Raw genomic sequence first — 16,326 nt, forward strand, 5'->3', positions numbered from 1 at the left:
TATCGGTAAGTAACATCTTATTTTCACATCGCACTAAAAACCCGGTATCGACACGGCATATTGCCGTGCCGAAACGGGTCAGTGTGCGATGTGAAAGGTCCTTTGCAGAATTAGCGGGTCGCCTGACCCGGTAATTCAACCCGGTAAAAAAGAAGGGTTATTACCGGGTTGAATACCGGGTCAGGCGCAGTGTGAATGGGAGCCGTTCCGATGCGACACGGCTCCCATTCACAGCATAGGGAGAGGCGGCGCAGGAGATGAGCTCATCTCCCAGCGCCGCCTCCACCCCCGCCCCTGCTGCTGCTGCGCCCCCCGCTGCTATGGCAACCGACCCGGTATATTTTCGGGTCGGAAAGCCAGCAGAGGAGCGCAAATGCCGGATCCCACCCGGTAAGGACACGGTTCTCTTACCGGGTAGGATCCGGCATTTGCGATCTGAATGCAGCATTAGTAATGACTAAACCTGTGCACCGGCTAGGTGGTCTGGAAAATGTGAACTGTTGGTAGATCTCGAGGATTGGTTTGGCCAGCCCTGCTTTAGAACATGGGTCTTCAATATGTGGTTTTCCAGCTGATGAGGAACCACACATTCCAGCATGCCCTGCCACAGTTTTGTGATTAAAGCATGCTAAAACTGTGCCAGGGCATGCTGGGGTGTGTAGTCCCACAGGAGCTGGAGGGCCGCATATATGAATACCTCTGCTTTATAAGGTTTGATACATCTCCCCCAGTGTCGCTGATCTCAGGCTGATCAGTCAGAGGCTCAGCTCAGTCATCTCAGGCTGAGATAAAAACCAGAAATGTACTTGAAGAAATTATTCTTGTTGAAGCCAAAATAGCAGGCAGATGTAAAAGTGATAGGCCCTACACACATGCCGATATCACTGCACGATATGAACGATCTCGTTCATTAATGAACGAGATAACGTTCATATCGTGCAGTGTGGAGTCACCAGCGATGAACGATGCACGGCCCCGCGCTCGTTCATCGCTGGTGACATGTTGGCTGTGCATGCAGGCCAATATGGAGTGAAGAAACTTCACTCCCCCCGTCACTGCCCCCCCCCGCCCGCCGCCGGGTCGCCCGTCGGCCGTATCGGCCGTCGGGCACCTCAGCGGCACATCGCCTAATGTGTAGGGCGTCTTATTGCGACAGATTGATAAGGATACTTCCCCCTGTTTCTAGGTCTACACCCCGTACAATGCAGGTTTCATCTATGAGGCTGACCATATTATCCCTTTAACCAGGGACACTCATGAATTAGGGCCGAAACACACGAGGCGGCTGGCGCCGCCCGGCAAACACCCGGTCGGCTTTAAACCGCTGCCGTGATGTAAAGACACATGCAGCGCAATGTGTCCTTACACACGGCACGGCTGCCGGGTTGCAGCCGGGTCTCACCACTGGAAGGTCCGGCTGCCGGGCTGGCGCCTGGCCGTCTTTGCAGCCAGTAAACCGTGTGTGTGAAGGGGAGCTTTCACACACAACGTTTTTTTCCCAAGCCGTGTCTAATGCTGCGCATGCGCACAGCATTACACACGGCTCAAAGCCGTCCTGTGTGACAGACTCTGCCGGTTTCTCCCGGATGGCAAAAAGCCGGACAAAGTTTATCCGGCTTTTTGCCATCCGGGAAAAAACGGAGTGTGTGTTACAGCCCTTACACAGGTTCTGTGGCTGACTGACTACAATTTCACCTGGTTTTAAGCAGCCACAGAACCTGTGTAATTCATGAGTGTCCCAGCCAGGTTAAAGGGATAATATGGTCACCCTACATCTATTGTCTGGCGCTTTTCTACCAAGCTATTGTTATGTCATTTATTCACACATATTCCAAAGCGTTGTACAGAGAATATTTGCTCATTCACATCAGTCCCTGCCCCAGTGGAGTTTACAATCTATATTCCCTACAACATATACACACACATGCATGCATTGCTAGGGTTAATTTTGCTGGGAGTCAATTAACCTACCAGTATATTTTTGGACTGTGGGAGGAAACCAGGGTACTCGCAGGAAACCCATGCAAGCACAGGGAGAATATACAAACTCCACACAGTTAGGGCCATGGTGGGAATCGAACCCTCAGTGCTGTGAGGCAGTAATGCTATATTTCTGAATTATTGCGGACTCCGGTGTGCACCGTGTCCTTGGGGGTCATTTCGAGTTGTTCGCTCGTTGCCGATTTTCGCTATGCTGCGATTTGTTGCTAATTGCACATGCGCAAGGCACGCAGGGCGCATGCGCTTAGTTATTTAACTAAAAACGTAGCAGATTTGCTGTGGATCCTGCGGCGCTTTTCAGTTGCTCTGCTGATCGGTGAATGATTGACAGGAAAGGGGCGTTTCTGGATGGTAACTGAGCGTTTTCCGGAAGTGTGCTAAAAAACGCAGGTGTGTCAGGGAAAAACGTGGGAGTGTCTGGAGAAACGCAGGGCGTGTTTGTGATGTCAAACCAGGAACTAAACGGACTGAGCTGATCGCAATCTGTGAGTAGGTCTGGAGCTACTCAGAAACTGCAAATAATTATTTAGTAGCAATTCTGCTAATCTTTCGTTCGCTATTCTGCTAAGCTAAGATACACTCCCAGAGGGCGGCGGCCTAGCGTGTGCAATGCTGCTAAAAGCAGCTAGCGAGCGAACAACTCGGAATGAGGGCCCTTGTTAGAAGGGCTCTATAACAACTTGCTATTCCCTATTAAGATATAAAAATGTTGTGAATAATATACTGGCCCTCATTCCGAGTTGATCGGTCGCAAGGCGAATTTAGCAGAGTTACACACGCTAAGCCGCCGCCTACTGGGAGTGAATCTTAGCTTCTTAAAATTGCGACCGATGTATTCGCAATATTGCGATTACTAACTACTTAGCAGTTTCAGAGTAGCTCCAGACTTACTCTGCCTGTGCGATCAGTTCAGTGCTTGTCGTTCCTGGTTGACGTCACAAACACACCCAGCGTTCGCCCAGGCACTCCCACCGTTTCTCCGGCCACTCCTGCGTTTTTTCCGGAAACGGTAGCGTTTTCAGCCACACGCCCCTGAAACGCCGTGTTTCCGCCCAGTAACACCCATTTCCTGTCAATCACATTACGATCGCCGGAGCGAAGAAAAAGCCGTGAGTAAAAATACTTTCTTCATAGTAAAGTTACTTGGCGCAGTCGCAGTGCGAACTTTGCGCATGCGTACTAAGCGGATTTTCACTGCGATGCGATGAAAAAGAACGAGCGAACAACTCGGAATGAGGGCCACAAATAGGGGATCCTTAAATTGAGTATAACAAAGAATAAATAGAGTAAAAATGTTAAAGGCCCATTTCCAGTGCCGTAACACTAACTAGACATTTTAGCTAGAGATGAGCGGGTTCGGTTTCTCTGAATCCGAACCCGCCAGAACTTCATGTTTTTTTTCACGGGTCCGAGCGACTCGGATCTTCCCGCCTTGCTCGGTTAACCCGAGCGCGCCCGAACGTCATCATGACGCTGTCGGATTCTCGCGAGGCTCGGATTCTATCGCGAGACTCGGATTCTATATAAGGAGCCGCGCGTCGCCGCCATTTTCACACGTGCATTGAGATTGATAGGGAGAGGACGTGGCTGGCGTCCTCTCCATTTAGATTATAAGAGACTGAGAGAGATTTACTGGAGCTGACTAGGAGGAGTACTGTTACTGTAGAAGTGTAGAGACTGAGTGGAGAGAGTTTACTAGTGAGGACAGTGCAGTTTACTTTATAATCCGTTCTCTGCCTGAAAAAAGCGATACACAGCACACAGTGACTCAGTCACATACCATATCTGTGTGCACTGCTCAGGCTCAGGCCAGTGTGCTGCATCATCTATTATCTATATATAATATTATATATATCTGTCTGACTGCTCAGCTCACACAGCTTATAATTGTGGGGGAGACTGGGGAGCACTACTGCAGTGCCAGTTATAGGTTATAGCAGGAGCCAGGAGTACATAATATATTATATAGTGAGTGACCACCAGACACACAGTGCAGTTTATTTAATATATCCGTTCTCTGCCTGAAAAAAGCGATACACACAGTGACTCAGTCAGTCACATACCATATCTGTGTGCACTGCTCAGGCTCAGGCCAGTGTGCTGCATCATCTATTATCTATATATAATATTATATATATCTGTCTGACTGCTCAGCTCACACAGCTTATAATTGTGGGGGAGACTGGGGAGCACTACTGCAGTGCCAGTTATAGGTTATAGCAGGAGCCAGGAGTACATAATATATTATATAGTGAGTGACCACCAGACACACAGTGCAGTTTATTTAATATATCCGTTCTCTGCCTGAAAAAAGCGATACACACAGTGACTCAGTCAGTCACATACCATATCTGTGTGCACTGCTCAGGCTCAGGCCAGTGTGCTGCATCATCTATTATCTATATATAATATTATATATATCTGTCTGACTGCTCAGCTCACACAGCTTATAATTGTGGGGGAGACTGGGGAGCACTACTGCAGTGCCAGTTATAGGTTATAGCAGGAGCCAGGAGTACATAATATATTATATAGTGAGTGACCACCAGACACACAGTGCAGTTTATTTAATATATCCGTTCTCTGCCTGAAAAAAGCGATACACACAGTGACTCAGTCAGTCACATACCATATCTGTGTGCACTGCTCAGGCTCAGGCCAGTGTGCTGCATCATCTATTATCTATATATAATATTATATATATCTGTCTGACTGCTCAGCTCACACAGCTTATAATTGTGGGGGAGACTGGGGAGCACTACTGCAGTGCCAGTTATAGGTTATAGCAGGAGCCAGGAGTACATAATATATTATATAGTGAGTGACCACCAGACACACAGTGCAGTTTATTTAATATATCCGTTCTCTGCCTGAAAAAAGCGATACACACAGTGACTCAGTCAGTCACATACCATATCTGTGTGCACTGCTCAGGCTCAGGCCAGTGTGCTGCATCATCTATTATCTATATATAATATTATATATATCTGTCTGACTGCTCAGCTCACACAGCTTATAATTGTGGGGGAGACTGGGGAGCACTACTGCAGTGCCAGTTATAGGTTATAGCAGGAGCCAGGAGTACATAATATATTATATAGTGAGTGACCACCAGACACACAGTGCAGTTTATTTAATATATCCGTTCTCTGCCTGAAAAAAGCGATACACACAGTGACTCAGTCAGTCACATACCATATCTGTGTGCACTGCTCAGGCTCAGGCCAGTGTGCTGCATCATCTTTTATCTATATATAATATTATATATATCTGTCTGACTGCTCAGCTCACACAGCTTATAATTGTGGGGGAGACTGGGGAGCACTACTGCAGTGCCAGTTATAGGTTATAGCAGGAGCCAGGAGTACATAATATATTATATAGTGAGTGACCACCAGACACACAGTGCAGTTTATTTAATATATCCGTTCTCTGCCTGAAAAAAGCGATACACACAGTGACTCAGTCAGTCACATACCATATCTGTGTGCACTGCTCAGGCTCAGGCCAGTGTGCTGCATCATCTATTATCTATATATAATATTATATATATCTGTCTGACTGCTCAGCTCACACAGCTTATAATTGTGGGGGAGACTGGGGAGCACTACTGCAGTGCCAGTTATAGGTTATAGCAGGAGCCAGGAGTACATAATATATTATATAGTGAGTGACCACCAGACACACAGTGCAGTTTATTTAATATATCCGTTCTCTGCCTGAAAAAAGCGATACACACAGTGACTCAGTCAGTCACATACCATATCTGTGTGCACTGCTCAGGCTCAGGCCAGTGTGCTGCATCATCTATTATCTATATATAATATTATATATATCTGTCTGACTGCTCAGCTCACACAGCTTATAATTGCGGGGGAGACTGGGGAGCACTACTGCAGTGCCAGTTATAGGTTATAGCAGGAGCCAGGAGTACATATTATATTAAAATTAAACAGTGCACACTTTTGCTGCAGGAGTGCCACTGCCAGTGTGACTGACCAGTGACCTGACCACACTGACCACCAGTATAGTTAGTAGTATACTTATATTGTGATTGCCTGAAAAAGTTAAACACTCGTCGTGTGACTTCACTTGTGTGTTTTTTTTGTTTTTTTTTATTCTATAAAAATAAAACTCATTCTGCTGACAGACAGTGTCCAGCAGGTCCGTCATTATATAATATATAATATATACCTGTCCGGCTGCAGTAGTGATATATATATATTTTTTATATCATTTATCATCCAGTCGCAGCAGACACAGTACGGTAGTTCACGGCTGTGGCTACCTCTGTGTCTCTGCACTCGGCAGGCAGTCCGTCCATAATTGTAATACCACCTAACCGTGGATTTTTTTCATTCTTCTTTATACATACATAGTTACATAGACATCTTCTCTTTATCAACCAGTCTATATTAGCTGCAGACACAGTACAGTACGGTAGTTCACGGCTGTGGCTACCTCTGTGTCTGCACTCGGCAGGCAGTCCGTCCATAATTGTATACCACCTAACCGTGGATTTTTTTCAGTCTTCTTTATACATACATAGTTACATAGACATCTTCTCTTTATCAACCAGTCTATATTAGCTGCAGACACAGTACAGTACGGTAGTTCACGGCTGTGGCTACCTCTGTGTCTGCAGTCGGCAGGCAGTCCATAATTGTATACTAGTATCCATCTCCATTGTTTACCTGAGGTGCCTTTTAGTTGTGCCTATTAAAATATGGAGAACAAAAATGTTGAGGTTCCAAAATTAGGGAAAGATCAAGATCCACTTCCACCTCGTGCTGAAGCTGCTGCCACTAGTCATGGCCGAGACGATGAAATGTCAGCAACGTCGTCTGCCAAGGCCGATGCCCAATGTCATAGTACAGAGCATGTCAAATCCAAAACACCAAATATCAGAAAAAAAAGGACTCCAAAACCTAAAATAAAATTGTCGGAGGAGAAGCGTAAACTTGCCAATATGCCATTTACCACACGGAGTGGCAAGGAACGGCTGAGGCCCTGGCCTATGTTCATGGCTAGTGGTTCAGCTTCACATGAGGATGGAAGCACTCAGCCTCTCGCTAGAAAAATGAAAAGACTCAAGCTGGCAAAAGCAGCACAGCAAAAAACTGTGCATTCTTCGAAATCCCAAATCCACAAGGAGAGTCCAATTGTGTCGGTTGCGATGCCTGACCTTCCCAACACTGGACGTGAAGAGCATGCGCCTTCCACCATTTGCACGCCCCCTGCAAGTGCTGGAAGGAGCACCCGCAGTCCAGTTCCTGATAGTCAGATTGAAGATGTCAGTGTTGAAGTACACCAGGATGAGGAGGATATGGGTGTTGCTGGCGCTGGGGAGGAAATTGACCAGGAGGATTCTGATGGTGAGGTGGTTTGTTTAAGTCAGGCACCCGGGGAGACACCTGTTGTCCGTGGGAGGAATATGGCCGTTGACATGCCAGGTGAAAATACCAAAAAAATCAGCTCTTCGGTGTGGAGGTATTTCACCAGAAATGCGGACAACAGGTGTCAAGCCGTGTGTTCCCTTTGTCAAGCTGTAATAAGTAGGGGTAAGGACGTTAACCACCTCGGAACATCCTCCCTTATACGTCACCTGCAGCGCATTCATAATAAGTCAGTGACAAGTTCAAAAACTTTGGGTGACAGCGGAAGCAGTCCACTGACCAGTAAATCCCTTCCTCTTGTAACCAAGCTCACGCAAACCACCCCACCAACTCCCTCAGTGTCAATTTCCTCCTTCCCCAGGAATGCCAATAGTCCTGCAGGCCATGTCACTGGCAATTCTGACGAGTCCTCTCCTGCCTGGGATTCCTCCGATGCATCCTTGCGTGTAACGCCTACTGCTGCTGGCGCTGCTGTTGTTGCCGCTGGGAGTCGATGGTCATCCCAGAGGGGAAGTCGTAAGCCCACTTGTACTACTTCCAGTAAGCAATTGACTGTTCAACAGTCCTTTGCGAGGAAGATGAAATATCACAGCAGTCATCCTACTGCAAAGCGGATAACTGAGGCCTTGGCATCCTGGGTGGTGAGAAACGTGGTTCCGGTATCCATCATTACTGCAGAGCCAACTAGAGACTTGTTAGAGGTACTGTGTCCCCGGTACCAAATACCATCTAGGTTCCATTTCTCTAGGCAGGCGATACCGAAAATGTACACAGACCTCAGAAAAAGAGTCACCAGTGTCCTAAAAAATGCAGCTGTACCCAATGTCCACTTAACCACGGACATGTGGACAAGTGGAGCAGGGCAGGGTCAGGACTATATGACTGTGACAGCCCACTGGGTAGATGTATGGACTCCCGCCGCAAGAACAGCAGCGGCGGCACCAGTAGCAGCATCTCGCAAACGCCAACTCTTTCCTAGGCAGGCTACGCTTTGTATCACCGGTTTCCAGAATACGCACACAGCTGAAAACCTCTTACGGCAACTGAGGAAGATCATCGCGGAATGGCTTACCCCAATTGGACTCTCCTGTGGATTTGTGGCATCGGACAACGCCAGCAATATTGTGTGTGCATTAAATATGGGCAAATTCCAGCACGTCCCATGTTTTGCACATACCTTGAATTTGGTGGTGCAGAATTTTTTTAAAAACGACAGGGGCGTGCAAGAGATGCTGTCGGTGGCCAGAAAAATTGCGGGACACTTTCGGCGTACAGGCACCACGTACAGAAGACTGGAGCACCACCAAAAACTACTGAACCTGCCCTGCCATCATCTGAAGCAAGAAGTGGTAACGAGGTGGAATTCAACCCTCTATATGCTTCAGAGGTTGGAGGAGCAGCAAAAGGCCATTCAAGCCTATACAATTGAGCACGATATAGGAGGTGGAATGCACCTGTCTCAAGTGCAGTGGAGAATGATTTCAACGTTGTGCAAGGTTCTGATGCCCTTTGAACTTGCCACACGTGAAGTCAGTTCAGACACTGCCAGCCTGAGTCAGGTCATTCCCCTCATCAGGCTTTTGCAGAAGAAGCTGGAGGCATTGAAGAAGGAGCTAAAAGGGAGCGATTCCGCTAGGCATGTGGGACTTGTGGATGCAGCCCTTAATTCGCTTAACAAGGATTCACGGGTGGTCAATCTGTTGAAATCAGAGCACTACATTTTGGCCACCGTGCTCGATCCTAGATTTAAAGCCTACCTTGGATCTCTCTTTCCGGCAGACACAAGTCTGCTGGGGTGCAAAGACCTGCTGGTGACAAAATTGTCAAGTCAAGCGGAACGCGACCTGTCAACATCTCCTCCTTCACATTCTCCCGCAACTGGGGGTGCGAGGAAAAGGCTCAGAATTCCGAGCCCACCCGCTGGCGGTGATGCAGGGCAGTCTGGAGCGACTGCTGATGCTGACATCTGGTCCGGACTGAAGGACCTGACAACGATTACGGACATGTCGTCTACTGTCACTGCATATGATTCTCTCAACATTGATAGAATGGTGAAGGATTATATGAGTGACCGCATCCAAGTAGGCACGTCACACAGTCCGTACTTATACTGGCAGGAAAAAGAGGCAATTTGGAGGCCCTTGCACAAACTGGCTTTATTCTACCTAAGTTGCCCTCCCACAAGTGTGTACTCCGAAAGAGTGTTTAGTGCCGCCGCTCACCTTGTCAGCAATCGGCGTACGAGGTTACATCCAGAAAATGTGGAGAAGATGATGTTCATTAAAATGAATTATAATCAATTCCTTCGCGGAGACATTGACCAGCAGCAATTGCCTCCACAAAGTACACAGGGAGCTGAGATGGTGGATTCCAGTGGGGACGAATTGATAATCTGTGAGGAGGGGGATGTACACGGTGATATATCGGAGGGTGAAGATGAGGTGGACATCTTGCCTCTGTAGAGCCAGTTTGTGCAAGGAGAGATTAATTGCTTCTTTTTTGGGGGGGGTCCAAACCAACCCGTCATATCAGTCACAGTCGTGTGGCAGACCCTGTCACTGAAATGATGGGTTGGTTAAAGTGTGCATGTCCTGTTTTGTTTATACAACATAAGGGTGGGTGGGAGGGCCCAAGGACAATTCCATCTTGCACCTCTTTTTTCTTTTCTTTTTCTTTGCATCATGTGCTGATTGGGGAGGGTTTTTTGGAAGGGACATCCTGCGTGACACTGCAGTGCCACTCCTAGATGGGCCCGGTGTTTGTGTCGGCCACTAGGGTCGCTAATCTTACTCACACAGTCAGCTACCTCATTGCGCCTCTTTTTTTCTTTGCGTCATGTGCTGTTTGGGGAAGGTTTTTTGGAAGGGACATCCTGCGTGACACTGCAGTGCCACTCCTAGATGGGCCCGGTGTTTGTGTCGGCCACTAGGGTCGCTAATCTTACTCACACAGCTACCTCATTGCGCCTCTTTTTTTCTTTGCGTCATGTGCTGTTTGGGGAGGGTTTTTTGGAAGGGCCATCCTGCGTGACACTGCAGTGCCACTCCTAGATGGGCCCGGCGTTTGTGTCGGCCACTAGGGTCGCTAATCTTACTCACACAGCTACCTCATTGCGCCTCTTTTTTTCTTTGCGTCATGTGCTGTTTGGGGAGGGTTTTTTGGAAGGGACATCCTGCGTGACACTGCAGTGCCACTCCTAGATGGGCCCGGTGTTTGTGTCGGCCACTAGGGTCGCTTATCTTACTCACACAGCGACCTCGGTGCAAATTTTAGGACTAAAAATAATATTGTGAGGTGTGAGGTATTCAGAATAGACTGAAAATGAGTGTAAATTATGGTTTTTGAGGTTAATAATACTTTGGGATCAAAATGACCCCCAAATTCTATGATTTAAGCTGTTTTTTAGTGTTTTTTGAAAAAAACACCCGAATCCAAAACACACCCGAATCCGACAAAAAAAATTCGGTGAGGTTTTGCCAAAACGCGTTCGAACCCAAAACACGGCCGCGGAACCGAACCCAAAACCAAAACACAAAACCCGAAAAATTTCAGGCGCTCATCTCTAATTTTAGCGCTGTGTGCAAGAAACGGCATCGCCCCCCCCCCCCCTTAACGTAGACTGGCGGCAGTGCGCGCCGTAGGCGTGCGCAAAAGTGTATAGAGGTGCGGCTTCGCGGGAAAGGGGTGTGGCCACAAAATAATACCAATTCATACAATGGTGCACAGTAGTCTCCATTATTCATATTACGCCGCACAGTAGCGCCACTACACCAGGCAGAGCCCCTTTTTCACATTACGGCGGACAGATTCCCCTTTTTATACATTACTGCAGACAGCGTCCCCTTTTCACACATTACGGCAGACATCGTCACCTTTTTTACACATTACGGCAGACAGCGCCCCCTTTTTACACATTACGGCAGATAGCGTCCACCTTTTACACGATACGGCAGGCAGAGTCCCCCTTTTACACGTTACGGCAGGCAGCGCACCTACCTAGTTACGGCACTGGTGCAGGGTACTGGGGGCAATGTGTGGGAGGTGCAGGGTAAATGGAGCAGTGTGTGTGGTGCTGGGTACAGGGGGAAGTGTGTGTGGTGCTGGGGACAGTGTGTGTGTGAGGTGCAGGGTACAGGGGGCAGTGTGTGTGAGGTGCAGGGTACAGGGGGCAGTGTGTGCGAGGTGCAGGGGGCAGTGTGTGAGGTGCTGGGTACAGGGGGCAGTGTGTGTGAGGTGCAGGGTACAGGGGGCAGTGGGTGTGGTGCTGGGTATAGGGGGCAGTGGGTGAGATGCTAGTGAGAGGCTGGGTGCAGGGGGCTGTGTGTCAGTGTGTGTGTGTGTGTGTGTGTGTGTGTGTGTGTGTGTGTGTGTGTGTGTGTGTGTCTGTCAGTGTGTGTATAGGGACTGTGTGTCAGTGTGAGTGTGTCAGTGTGTGCAGGGTACAGGGGGCAGTGTGTGCGAGGTGCAGGGGGCAGTGTGTGTGAGGTGCAGGGTACAGGGGGCAGTGTGTGCGAGGTGCTGGGTACAGGGGGCAGTGTGTGTGAGGTGCAGGGTACAGGGGGCAGTGGGTGTGGTGCTGGGTATAGGGGGCAGTGGGTGAGATGCTAGTGAGAGGCTGGGTGCAGGGGGCTGTGTGTTAGTGTTTGTGTGTGTCAGTGTGTGTATAGGGACTGTGTGTCAGTGTGTGTATAGGGGGCTGTGTGTCTGTCAGTGTGTGTGTGTCTGTGTGTGTATAGGGACTGTGTGTCAGTGTGTGTGTATAGGGACTGTGTGTTAGTGTGTGTGTGTGTGTCTGTGTGTGTATAGGGACTGTGTGTCAGTGTGTGTATAGGGGGCTGTGTGTCTGTCAGTGTGTGTGTGTCTGTGTGTGTATAGGGACTGTGTGTCAGTGTGTGTATAGGGGGCTGTGTGTCTGTCAGTGTGTGTGTGTCTGTGTGTGTATAGGGGGCTGTGTGTCTGTCAGTGTGTGTGTGTGTGTGTGTGTGTGTGTGTGTGTGTGTGTGTGTGTCTGTCTGTGTGTGTAGAGGGACTGTGTGTCAGTGTGGGGTTGGAGAGAGCTAGGGTAGTAATAGAGGGGCATCCTCCCACCAGCAATGGCGGCCAGCCCCCCTCCCGCTTACAAGGATCCTGCTTGTGTCCGGTAGAGCTGAGGTCAGCAGCAGGTATAGAGCTGCTGGTCCTCGCCCATCATTTCCGCAGCTGATACTCGCTGGAGCCGCGGCTATGAGAAGTTGCTGGATGCCATAACCCATACGCAGCCAGCGCAGTGAGAGGCCCGGCATCACACATATCCGGGCTGGCGGCCTCTCACTGCGCTGGCTGCGTATGGGTTATGGCATCCAGCAACTTCTCATAGCCGCGGCTCCAGTGTGGCAGCGGTACATAGAAGAATCGGGCCAGCGTTGAGGGGGAGGTGGGGGAGGGATAGCACAGCCACCATGGAGATAACAGAGCTCAGCCTCAGCATACCTGCAAACCATCCCGGCGTAGCAATCCGCCGCTGCTTGAGAGTTCCAGCTGCACTGGGCTTGGCTGGGGGAGGAGGCGGAGATCATCGCGGAGGCGGGGGGGCGGGCATTACTCGCAGCTTCATGAGCTGTACTGCTAGCTCCGGCTTTGGGGTGGGGGGAGGCGGAGCTAGCAGTACAGCTCATGAGAGTAGATTGTGAGGCCGGCTGATTGCGCCCCAGGTCATCCTGCGCTGTGTGCAAGGCACACCGCGCACCTACCTAGTTACGGCACTGCCCATTCCCTTCCCACATCTGTGCATGGCCTAATGATGCATTGGTGAGTAGCCTAGACCACTCATCTACACTTACAGTATATGACATTGCAAGGACCATAACTGTAAGCTCTGTTTAGCAAAAGTTGTAGAGAGATAAAGCAGAGAGAGAGAGTTAAAGTACCAACCAATCAGTTCCAGTTATTTTACAGGCTTTGTTTGAAAAATGACAGGAGCTGATTGGTTGGAACTTTATTTCTCTTCACGTTATCGCTATCCAAAGTTTAATAAGTTTCCTCTTAAGTTCCTGATGTATGAACACTGATTTTTCTGCTACCAGCAATGGCCCTCATTCCGAGTTGTTCGCTCGCAAGCTGCTTTTAGCAGCTTTGCACACGCTAAGCCGCCGCCTACTGGGAGTGAATCTTAGCTTATCAAAATTGCGAACGAAAGATTAGCAAAATTGCGAATAGACACTTCTTAGCAGTTTCTGAGTAGCTCCAGACTTACTCGGCATCTGCGATCAGTTCAGTCAGTTTCGTTCCTGGTTTGACGTCACAAACACACCCAGCGTTTGGCCAGGCACTCCTCCGTTTCTCCAGCCACTCCCGCGTTTTTCCCAGAAACGGTAGCGTTTTTTCGCACACACCCATAAAACGGCCAGTTTCCGCCCAGAAACACCCACTTCCTGTCAATCACATTACGATCACCAGAACGAAGAAAAAACCTCGTAATGCCGTGAGTAAAATACCTAACTGCATAGCACATTTACTTGGCGCAGTCGCACTGCGGACATTGCGCATGCGCATTAGCGACTAATCGCTCCGTTGCGAGAAAAATATAACGAGCGAACAACTCGGAATGACCCCCAATGTCCACAGAACAAAGCAGTACTTGTTTGTCAGGAATGCAGCCCCGATGCTCTTATGCTATCAACTACAAGATCACAGAGTAGAAATGCAATACACTGTGCAATGCTGCTAAAAGCAGCTAGCGAGCGAACAACTCGGAATCACCCCCATTGTTCCAGATTGGCCTTGAAGGGCCTGGTACTCAGATCTTCAGGAAATGCTCACAGAAGATCCGTGGCCTCTTCCTCTCAGGGAGGACCTGTTACAGCAGGGGCCCGGCGTGTTCCAATACTTACCGCGGTTACGTTTGACGGCATGGCGGTTGAACACCGAATCTTAGCTGGGAAAGGTATTCCGGAAGAAGTCATCCCTACGCTGATAAAGGCTAGGAAGGAGGTGACGGCTAAACATTATCACCGTATCTGGAGGAAATATGTTTCTTGGTGTAAAGCCAAACATGCGCCTACGGAGGATTTCCATCTGGGCCGTTTTCTCCACTTTCTACAGACAGGAGTGGATATGGGCCTGAAGTTAGGCTCCATTAAGGTACAGATTTCGGCCTTATCTATATTCTTTTAGAAGGAATTGGCTTCTCTCCCAGAAGTCCAGACTTTTGTAAAGGGAGTGCTGCACATCCAGCCTCCTTTTGTGCCCCCAGTGGCACCATGGGACCTTAACGTGGTATTATGGTTCCTGAACTCTCACTGGTTTGAACCGCTTCAGACGGTGGAATTAAAGTTTCTCACTTGGAAGGTGGTCATGTTGTTGGCCTTGGCATCTGCGAGGCGGGTGTCCGAATTGGAGTCCTTGTCTCACAAGAGCCCCTATCTAATTTTCCATATGGATAGAGCGGAGTTGAGGACTCGTCCTCAATTTTTGCCCAAGGTGGTTTCATCGTTTCATATGAACCAACCTATTGTGGTGCCTGTGGCTACGGGTGACTTGGAGGACTCCAAGTCTCTGGATGTAGTCAGGGCCTTTAAAATCTATGTAGCCAGGACGGCTCGGGTTAGGAAAATGGAAGCACTGTTTGTCCTCTATGCGGCCAACAAAGTTGGCGCTCCTGCTTCGAAGCAGACTATTGCTCGCTGGATCTGTAACACGATTCAGCAGGCTCATTCTACGACAGGATTGCCGTTGCCAAATTTGGTAAAGGCCCATTCCACTAGGAAGGTGGGCTCTTCTTGGGCGGCTGCCCGAGGCGTCTCACCTTTACAGCTTTGCCGAGTAGCTACCTGGTCGGGTTCAAACACTTTTGAAAAGTTCTATAAGTTTGATACCCTGGCTGATGAGGACCTTGCGTTTGCTCAGTCGGTGCTGGAGAGTCGTCCGCACTCTCCCGCCCGGTCTGGAGCTTTGGTATAAACCCCATGGTCTTTACGGAGTCCCCAGCATCCTCTAGGACGTAAGAGAAAATAAGATTTTAAACCTACCGGTAAATCTGTTTCTCCTAGTCCGTAGAGGATGCTGGGCGCCCGTCCCAGTGCGGACTACTTTCTGCATGGCTTGTGTATAGTTATTGCTTACATAAGGGTTATGTTACAGTTGTAATCAGTCTTTGCCTGATACTGTTTTGTTGCATACTGTTAACTGGTTGCGTATATTCCATGTTAAACGGTGTGGATGGTGTGGGCTGGTATGAATCTTGCCCTTGGATTAACAAAATCCTTTCCTCGTACTGTCCGTCTCCTCTGGGCACAGTTCTCTAACTGAGGTCTGGAGGAGGGGCATAGAGGGAGGAGCCAGTGCACACCCATTCTAAAGTTCTTTATAGTGCCCATGTCTCCTGTGGAGCCCGTCTATACCCCATGGTCCTTACGGAGTCCCCAGCATCCTCTACGGACTAGGAGAAAAAGATTTACCGGTAGGTTTAAAATCTTATTTTTTCAAACCATGCACCTAAACAACCTAATGCTGGGTACACACGATATGTACCTCGGTAATCCGACGGGGAGGTCGGACCCTGCACTGCACAGTGCGTACACACTTGCATGATGCAAGGGACGATGGATCAATTTAGGATGCCATGCTGCATTCTGTAGCGAAATCTTCTTGTTGGCTGTGCAGCACGGGAGACATGCGGGAGCACGTAATGCCCGGTTCTGATAGGCAACACTCCATTCGGCTGCTAAAAACCAGTACAACAGTGCCAAAATTCTGACTTCTCGTCATGTAAAACGATTTCTGACACAATCTCCCTCACACAGATTACTTCCTGTCTCTCAGCTGCCATGCCCCTCCAAGCTTCTACACTCTCCATCTACACTCTACTCACACAACATATCATATAATCTTCAGTCCGGCTATCCAAGTTCCAGCACTCCACAGAGAACACACTGGCTAAGGATACCCTCCA

Source organism: Pseudophryne corroboree, chromosome 9 (genome assembly GCF_028390025.1).
Source record: "Pseudophryne corroboree isolate aPseCor3 chromosome 9, aPseCor3.hap2, whole genome shotgun sequence".
Classification (NCBI taxonomy): Eukaryota; Metazoa; Chordata; class Amphibia; order Anura; family Myobatrachidae; genus Pseudophryne; species Pseudophryne corroboree.